Source organism: Alosa sapidissima, chromosome 22 (assembly GCF_018492685.1).
Source record: "Alosa sapidissima isolate fAloSap1 chromosome 22, fAloSap1.pri, whole genome shotgun sequence".
NCBI classification, from domain to species: domain Eukaryota; kingdom Metazoa; phylum Chordata; class Actinopteri; order Clupeiformes; family Clupeidae; genus Alosa; species Alosa sapidissima.
This window is the reverse complement of record NC_055978.1, coordinates 13233625-13243236: the sequence shown is the minus strand read 5'-3', so window position 1 is coordinate 13243236 and position 9612 is coordinate 13233625. Positions and strand designations below refer to the sequence as shown.

The 9612-nt window shown below is 39.4% G+C and overlaps 1 long non-coding RNA gene across 1 annotated transcript; it reads right to left on the bottom strand.

Moving 5' to 3' along the window:
* Positions 1-947: 947 nt before the first annotated feature.
* Positions 948-9409, bottom strand: LOC121697368. Its single transcript, XR_006026433.1, has 3 exons — positions 8359-9409; positions 7141-7240; positions 948-1379 (listed from the first exon to the last, which is right to left on the bottom strand). It is a non-coding gene; the product is annotated as an uncharacterized LOC121697368 (long non-coding RNA).
* Between the last annotated feature and the right edge of the window lie 203 nt (positions 9410-9612).

The following is a 9612-nucleotide window of genomic DNA, read 5'->3' as shown; positions in this document are numbered from 1 at the left end:
AATTATGTAGCTTCTAGCCTGTATGTATATTTTAGATGGGCTTCTGTCAATGGCCCCTCAAACCTCTTCATTTAAAGCCAACATATGCTGTCCTCTCCCTCTCACTGATGAGGCAACTTGGCAGTTGCTAGTTGTGGGTCTCTAATGGCATGCCTGAAGCATTCGATGTCTGTGCATATGCCTGAAGCTCACTCACATGAATACAGACTCTCTTTCTCTTTTTCCCTCTCTATCAGTTCAATTCCATTCAATTCATAGGTGCTGTATTGTCAGAATAATGCATAGCACAAGATATTTAGATGTGTATGAACATATATACATCTAAACTTAAAATTGACTATAGGTAATAGAGAACATGAAAAAAGGATGGAGGCCAAAAAATATGTACAGTATGTATGCAATGTATACACCTACACATACATAAACACACACATATATTGGCCATACATGTAGACAAAATTACATTGTTTATGTCAAAATTATATTGTTTATGTCTACAGGTGTCCATGTTAAACCCATTTACATTTACATTAAACTAGTGTCCCTCAGGTTATGGCATAGTGAAATATACTTTGCTGCCAAGGCAGCTAAAGGCCCCTCCCCTGAGAGGATAGCCATTGTACTTGGCCAGGATGTGCCTCTGCTTGTATCTCTGACAGAGATGAGATACTCTGCCAATACATAATATCTTTTTAGGGTTAGATAGATTTGGTTTGTTTTTCTTTTGCTTGCTGGATGATTGTGCAGTTTGGAAGCAGAACAGGTCTAAGCATGTTGTGTAATTTCTATTGTGCTTTGCCAGCTGGCACAGGGAACTCTTTTCTTGCTTCTGTTCCTGGCATTTTAGTGCCTCACACTGGAGGGTGTTATTGGGACTAGATTCCAGATGCATCCAGAATTTTATAGATTGTTTTTCTATAGGTAAAGCCAATGGATAACGGCCTAATTTTGCCCTACATGTACAGTAGCCTGGGAAACCCAGACAAACCTCCGGCAAATTTGGGATTTGCTCTGCAGGTCCGTCTGGCCAAGGGGTTCTGCCCTACATGCGTGTTTTAGTTACTTAATACAGATCGGCAAAATTTGGCATGTAGGGCTTCAGTATCTCTCTCTCTCTCTCTCCCTCACTCACTGACACACACAAACACACACCCACACACATACACACACCCCCGTACACACACACACACACACACACACACACACACTTTCTCAGCGTGTGTGGGTTGCCGGTCTCCCCCAAGTGATTGTGAGTCAACAGGCTCTCGGAGAGCGGCGCTGAGCGACCTGCACAGAGATCCCTCTCCAGCCGTACCATGCCTTCCCTCCCGCGGAGCGAGGAATTAGCTTGCACGGTCACACGGCCGCCTCTACACCACCTGCACACAGCGGACAAACAAGCACCTACAAAAGAGTTTGAAATACAGAGAGAGAGGGAGGAGGGCATGGGTGAATGACAAGTGCACTAGAAGCAAAATAAGAAAAAGATAGGTAGCTAGATAGAGAGACAGTTACAGTTTTTTTCAACTGCTTACACACTAAATCTTTGCTTGTCACACAATTTTCTAAACATGTCCTCCAAACATCATAACCCGACACCAAATCTGCAAAACCATACACTAATTCTCAGTGTTTGACTCAGTTTTCAATTGACTAAAACACATTTTGCAAAACACCACACACAATTTTCTACCTAACACACAAAAATCTAACAGGAAGTAACTTGATTTCGTTCTTCAAACACAACCCATCAAAATGCCACACTAAATCACCAGTGCTTCACTCTTTCTCTTCACATGTGCAAACACTCTTTACTTTACTGAACACCATCAAATCATTGCCTTAGTATAGGTCTATGAATAGATATACTCTCTATATAGGTATGGACCCTTTCAATCTGCTCCTAGAGGATTTCCGGGTTAAATTATTCAGAACCAATGCAGATACTTTGAAAATTACAGTAATCGGACTTTAGCTTACAGTAATGTTCTACAAAAAGTTGACTTTATGTAAAATTTGTCTTTTTACTCTATTTTTGTTTGTCTCCATGTTACAGTACCATTAGCTCAATACATTTTTCTGTGCCTCCAGAAATGCCTTAGGAACGCTTACTGTAGAATTTTTTGTTTCTGCAGTTGAAAGGGTCTATAGGCCTATGAATACATACTGTACACGACCCCCCCCCCCCCCCGACCCTCCCACACACACACACACAGACACACACACACTTGTCTTTGGAAAAAAACAAAATCCGTGTTTTCAAAACTCCATGTACATCTGGTGGTCACTGTATTCTTCTTTGCTTTTTTTCTTGTTTGCTGTAAAATACTGTATTCGCAACAGCAAATTATTTGGGAAAAATCACTATTTTTGGTTATAATATTGCTTGCATTTTTACTGTGTGTTTCAACTTCTCTTTGTTGATACCGTAACTTTCACTCTTGTATGGAAATACATATAGAAAGCCTAAGACAGAAGAGCTTTAGGTTTTGAGCAACAGTGTGTACATGATGTATCCAAAATGTCATATTATGACAAAAGTGTTTGTAATGTGAGGCGAATGTTTGCTTTAAATATGTGTTTTTGATATTTTGAATGTTGTGTGTCATTTTGCTGGAGATTTGAGGCATTTTGCATTTTGTGTGAGCAATTGTGGGTTTTGTGTGTGGAGTTTTGAAAAATAGACACAGAGTTTTGAAAACGTGTGTAAACAGTTGTAAAGAGAGAGAAAAAGAAAGAAGAATCATTACAATAATAGAGCAGGGTGAATAGGCCACAGATAAACAACAAGTACAGTAGTTTGGAGATTGTGCAAAAGAAAGGTGGAAAAAGGATGGACTGTAAAAAAAAACTAATATCATGTACATATCATATAACAATCATATATTGATGCAACAGTGTGTGTGTGTGTGTGTGTGTATGTGCATGTGTGTGTGTGTGCGTGTGTGTGTGTGTATGTATTTGTTTCTGTGTGTGTGTGTGTGTGTGTGTGTGTGTGTGGTGAGTGTGCATGTGTGTATGTGTGTATGTATTTGTGTGTGTGTTTATGTGTATGTGCATGTGTGTGTAAAAAACAAACAAACACCTGTGCAGCATCATGTTTATCCCCACTCTCCCACCATACACATGCACATACACACACATCCCGCCTCTATCTGGGTCCCAACCTAATTTCACATGTGGCCTTGATGAAAGAAAAAACACACATGCTCGTCCTCGGGAAAGGGACTCTGAAGAATTACCGCAGTGCTCGCACTGGGGCAGCGAAATAATGACTTCATTCACCGAAAGCCCATTAAACAGGCCTCCAGTCAGCGCAGCGCAACCAAACAGAAAACACCAGCGCTGCCTGACTCCCAGCTCACTCCAGGCAGGCTTCTGTGCTTGTGTTTTTCATATAGTAAATATGATAATTGCTTTGTTTGTTAGTTCTGATTTTTTTTCTCTACATTTTCTTCTTTGTAAATAGCTGATGGGTATGATGATCAGTGAAGCGGTTGTTTAAATCCACCCCCTGTGGGGTCCTTCTACAGTAGGCTGGTTTGTGTGAAATAAGCTGGCATCGTTTGTCAAAACAGTTTATTGGAACCTACCACCGGTTCTCCACAATAATACTGAATTATTGCTGTTTACTGTTGCATGTAAGTATGATCCACTTGTAGAGGAAAAAGACAAATAGTACACCAGTGACTATCCATTTACTTATTTATTTATTTATTTATTTATTTAATCACTGTTCATCAATATTATGCAAACATATATGAGGCAAATCCTAGGAATGAGCTCTAATTTATTTCTCTGAGTTAAACAGCACCAACTGAGAATCAACAGGTTCAGGTCCATATTCGCCTTTGAGAAAAACACAGTTGAAAATCCAAAGTGAAATAACCACTGTTCTTTTGAAATGTGTTATGATATAATTTCAAATCATTCCAATAAATATTATCAAATTATTTGGTACCACCTCCTTTTTATATTATTTGGTGCAATTGTGAGGGCATATCAGAATCATAGAAATGTTCAGTTGACAGCAGATACATGTAAGTACGGTATCTTGACCTAAATGCACATATGTTGCCTTCTTTCAGAGGAGGCCATTTGAAAGACTATATCTATATCTATATATGTTTTCGTCCTCCATGGTCTCGAGAAAGCAAGAAATATGAATTCAACCTACTGACATCATGAGGCATTATGAGCTGGAGTGCAAGTTCTTACTAATTTCTGATAAGTTTCATGTACAAGGTGTGAGGTGAGGTTTCCTATTAATGATAATGAAAGTTGGTGCCCTTTACTTTCCTTGCTCAAGCAGGTAATTATGTTGTTTTTTTTTTTTTTTAACCTGCTTCTAATCTATCTTGGGTGTCAGCAGTTCACCCTTTGAATAATGATTAAAGCCTTTAGCCGACCTGAGCATAGGCAGAGGACCTGTATGACCAGGCAGGCAGACCTCCATTTACATCAGGGGCCACAGGCATGATACAAATCCCAAATTAAGGTTAATCAACCGTTTAGCCACAGAATACAGTCTCTTACAGATAGGTGGTGCATACAAAGCATATTATCAAATATAGATTGAACTGGACTTATTTGACTGTAGGATGAAATGAAATCAAATGTATTGCCTTTACAAGTAATCTCATTCCAGCACAACTTTTCTAATGTATTGTGTTTGTGATACACTTATTTGCATCATGTGTTTGCTATTTATATGGAAATGCACTGCACTGTTATCCAAAGTCTTCTTCTTCTACCCAAATGTCTGTTTAATTCAGCTTGAACCGTTTAACATAGAAACTTTGTTCAAACTTTGTAATATAGGATTTGAAAAGGACACTTGAGCAATGCATTTTTCACTTTTGTGAACTTTATACTTTTTTCAGATATTAAAAAAAGCTTATTTTTCTCTTTTTCTCTGTCTCTCTCCATTCAACAAGGATAGGCTACAAGGCATCTTCTATCCAACTTTCTCTCCATCCATCTACTTCAAGCCATTCATCTGTCCATCCTTTAAACTATCTGCCTATTAACATCCATTAAACTATCTATTAACATCCATTAAACTATCCATCGACATACATTAAACTTTCTATCAACATCCATTAAACTATTTACCTATTAAATGTTCGTTCAGCATGATGCAAACTTCTGGGTACTCAGATTACCTATTAAAGGGATGGTTCAGGATTTTGGACATATCTCATTTCCAAGTTAGCAAGTGTGATATTTATCAGTGGAGACTGTTTTCAACAGTCCTTCTAGTTGCAGAGTACGCAGGTGCTAGGCTAGCGCAAGCCAACGGTATGTGTTAGCCTGCCACTAACACAGTCTTACCCCCACAGTACACCCGAGGCAAATAAATTATAACGCCAGACTATCAATATAAATGCAGCGTCAGGATTGCTTGTTGCTGCAAACCTGTGTAGATTTGCTACTCGCTATTATGCGTTTCTGTAGACTTGTAACTGAGTGTACCATTTACTGGTCACCATACGCACAGACACCAGGCCGAGATTCTCCTGTTTGCACAGCTTACACTCCAAGAGACTTACTCATCAACGCACACCACACTATTGTCCTCCTGTCCACATCTCACTACACATTTAAAAGGACGCGCTACTTGTGCCATCTGATCCAAATAATCAGTGCCAGTGGGCTGGCCTTTAAGCTGCACTTCCCGTCTCAACCACCCTACCCGCTACATAGTATGAAGTTAGCTTAAGAAATGGGAGAAGTAGCTTCTAGTTTCGTATTAAATCAAGATATTGCCTTTTTCTATGATGTTGTCCCCAAACAACTTGAAGACACAATGCATATGTACAACTATTATTGTATCAGCACAAACAAAGCATATGATTTTTTCGCAGTAGAATCGCGGTAGAAAATGTGGGCTAGAGACTTTGGTTGTCTCTAAATGCTTGTCCTCAGTACTGAATCTAAGGTAACTCTTATTTCACATGTTAGAGATGTTTAGGAATACAATTTCAGAAATCAGTATAGCCTACATAATAAACAGTTTGATTGCTAGATTACAAAAGAGCCACTAGGCTACACTGGCGGTTTTACCCACTTTGCTAAATCAGTAATTTTTATGCAGTGGAAAGATACTGTAGCCTACATACTCAATTACAAACACTTTCTGTCTCATTATGTTCAATCATGAAGTTATTCCACTGCACAGACCATCAAGAGACAGACAAACAGACAAACACATATTAGCCTGTGTAGACTGACTGCTACAGTATGTAATCTATTTATGAATGATTAATATATAAATTCAACAATGTACAACTTTTTGAATGATTCATATACAAATAAATGGTTTATGCATATAAACCAAATAAACAATTGAGAAACAATTGTGTCTGTTGTAATTAAGTCGTAACACTAGTGCACATTGTATTCTGCAAAAACTAACTTGTTTCAATAGGAGATTTGACAATATTCTAAATCACATTTTTACACTGATCACTAAATGTATCAGAACTTTTGAACAGATAAGTATATTTGTTCAAATAAGTGTAATTGTATGATTTTCAGACATGTCGGGTATTGATCCCAGATCTCCCATGTTTGAACCACTACACCACCATTCCAGTTGCATGAAGAACTTGGAAGAACTTTGTGAAGAAAGTTGTGTGAACTTGGAGGCATGAGCAGGAAACAGGAAGCCTCTCGCTTTTGTGAGAACCATTTTGCTAGGTCTACTATAAAGTTGTGCTTGCTGAGAGAGAGGTAAGGAACTCTGCTGTGTTAGTGTTATTTACAATGATGCGCATCAAAGGAGAGACAGCAAGGCTTCACCTAAAGATCCATCAGCTGCTCTAACTAGACAAGGAAATAGTTAGGGTTTAAGTATCCTTCCAGGCTGACGGGAGATGGCGTTGGTCACCTCATTTTACGTGGACCACAATAAATGAGACCCTGATTAGTGCCAACCTGTCAATCCGGAGCAGATAATTCCTGACACAGGAGATGCACCTATACAGAACAGTGAAACACTGCAAAATAATATCTTATCTCTAAACACATAGTCACACAGATATGCACAATGACAGTACAGGAACAGAATTAAATAACAACAGTAATCTCATATGTGGAAGAACACATAACAGAAACATCAGGACATAAACTACTTACAAAAATCACAAGTTCCCATTCCAATACTCTCACTTTGGAGGCATTTCTTTAATCTGACAACTTGCAAGGTGCTCTGCTATCCCATAGCTGTTTGTCATTCCTTTCACATAAACAGAGGCAAACACACACAGAGACACAGAGAGAGAGAGAGAGAGAGTTAAAGACAGCAGAAACTTCCAAGGTATCTGTATTGCAAAACATCACCAATACACCAAAGAAATGTAGCAGAACAAATTAACTAGAAAACATCTTCCTATTGACACCAGATGGCAAAATCAGAGATTTTGTCCAAGTATTTCAGTCAAGAAAATCCCCTTCGCAACCTCACCAACTGGTGAAGCATTTACAAACTCCCCAAACTGAAATGTAGAGAAGACAGACATTCAATGTGAAATGTCCAGGCCGAATCACAGCTAAGGGGATATCCTTTAGCAACCCCACTCTAACTCAGGTCATATTACTTTATAGACACAAACTTCCACCACTCATAGAATGCTGCTCACCCAATAAGATATAAATAGTTTGATTGGATATACATGTTGTATAAAATAACCACCCACCAAGAGAGGTACAGCACGTATAATTTTACAAAAGTACTGTGCGTTTCCATGCTGAAACATATCATCAGTATGAAGGAAAGAAAGCACATTTTTTTCCCAGTCAGTTCATAAAGGGTTGAAATAGACTATGATCTTGCCATCTGGTTGTTTCTTACAGGAAAACAAAGTTAGCATTTTGGTGACCTAAAGCTTTGTGCCCCCCCCCCCATATCTAAAGATGAACACCTAAGCCAAGCTACTCTCCACGAGCACACACACAAGACTAGATTCAAGCCAAATATACCCACATGTGCGCACACACACACGCCACACACACACAAAATGAATGCCAAATGCATGCACGCACACGCACAGGCACACACACAGAATTAATGGGCTCACATTTAAACACTCGCATATACATTTTTTGGATCTTTGGAAATTTGGATCTAAAGGTAAAGGCGGGCAACACAACATCCAAATACTTTGATTTATTGACAAGGTGATAGATCTACAAGGCTCCAGCTTGACTTTTCACTTTAGCTTTAATCAGAGAAAATAGGGCTCGTTGTGAGAAGCTTTGGGTGTTTTGTTTTTGCACTGTAAAAACAGCAATTTGTGTGCCAGCTCTCTAATGGTTTGGTTATCATTGTTAAGCACATTGAGTAAATAGCCTGACCTGGTGGCAGTGTAGAGGCGTTCAATATTCGGGACGCTGAGACCCCCCTCTCTGCGCAGCTGGAAGATTATTTTCCACATTCCCCATTTTATTTTCTCCCCATTTTGCGCATTTCATTGCTCAGCGCAGATGGTGTGTTTTGCGGAAAGTGAACATTGGAGAAGAGATGCTGCACCTTGGCTACTGTGATCCCCCTGCCCATATGGAAAAGGTATTGACAAATCATCATTTTAACCTGTTTTATCTGAATTCTGAATTTGACAAACCAGTTACAAGATCATTGGTAAATTGTAGCATGAAACATATAAAACTGTGTAACCTGTAAGGGCTACTTTTACTTAAACTTGATTGCTGTGTTGTGTGTGCATGAGAGTGGGAGAAAAAAGTATGACGGTCTGTGTGTGTGTGTGTGTGTGTGTGTGTGTGTGTGGGCCTAATTAGAGTGTTTGAAGAGAGGAGAGAGCTTGCTTGTGTTGGGCATGGCCTCAATTTTCATAATCATGGGGAAGAGGGGGCAGAGTCAATCAGTCAAGTCTTCTGGTGTATCCATGACAGTTCTGTGACTTGTTCTTCCCAGTCACCAGTGACAAAATTTCTGACACAGGTCATTTCTGGCCCAAAGTATGCTTCATGATGTCCATACAGTCAGGGTGGTTTCTGCATTAATGAAAAGTTTGTCAGATTTTTGTTTTTTAATTGCAACCAAAGGTGAGACAGTAACACAAGGCTTGTCTGCCCTAAACCATGCACTCACACACATACACACACACACACAAGAGAGAGAGAGAGAGAGAGAGAGATGCAAAAACACTACTTTAATCATTCAGCCATTTAAAGCGATAAAGGGGTATCAGGGGGTTTATTTTAACACATTCTTCATATGTGCATGGTCTCACACACATACACACATATGACTAGGGGGAAGTGTATTTGAATTCTAAATGTTGGCAGGCATGACACAGACCCTTATGTCTACCAGTAAGGGGAAAGGTGGGGTGGAGACATTCTTAACACACACACAGACCAGTATGACTATAATCAAAGAACTCGTTTGAACCTGGAGCTAGTGACAACACACAGATTCGAACCGTCACAACTCTGCCTTCATTATGTTGATGGATGAGAACACAAGATGATGGATGAGAGACCAAGATTGATGGTGCCGTACCTTGTCCAGCGGGTCTGAGCAGCCAGGGACAATACATTGTATGCTTATGCATGAACTACTATGTCAAAACAGATTTAGAACAGGCC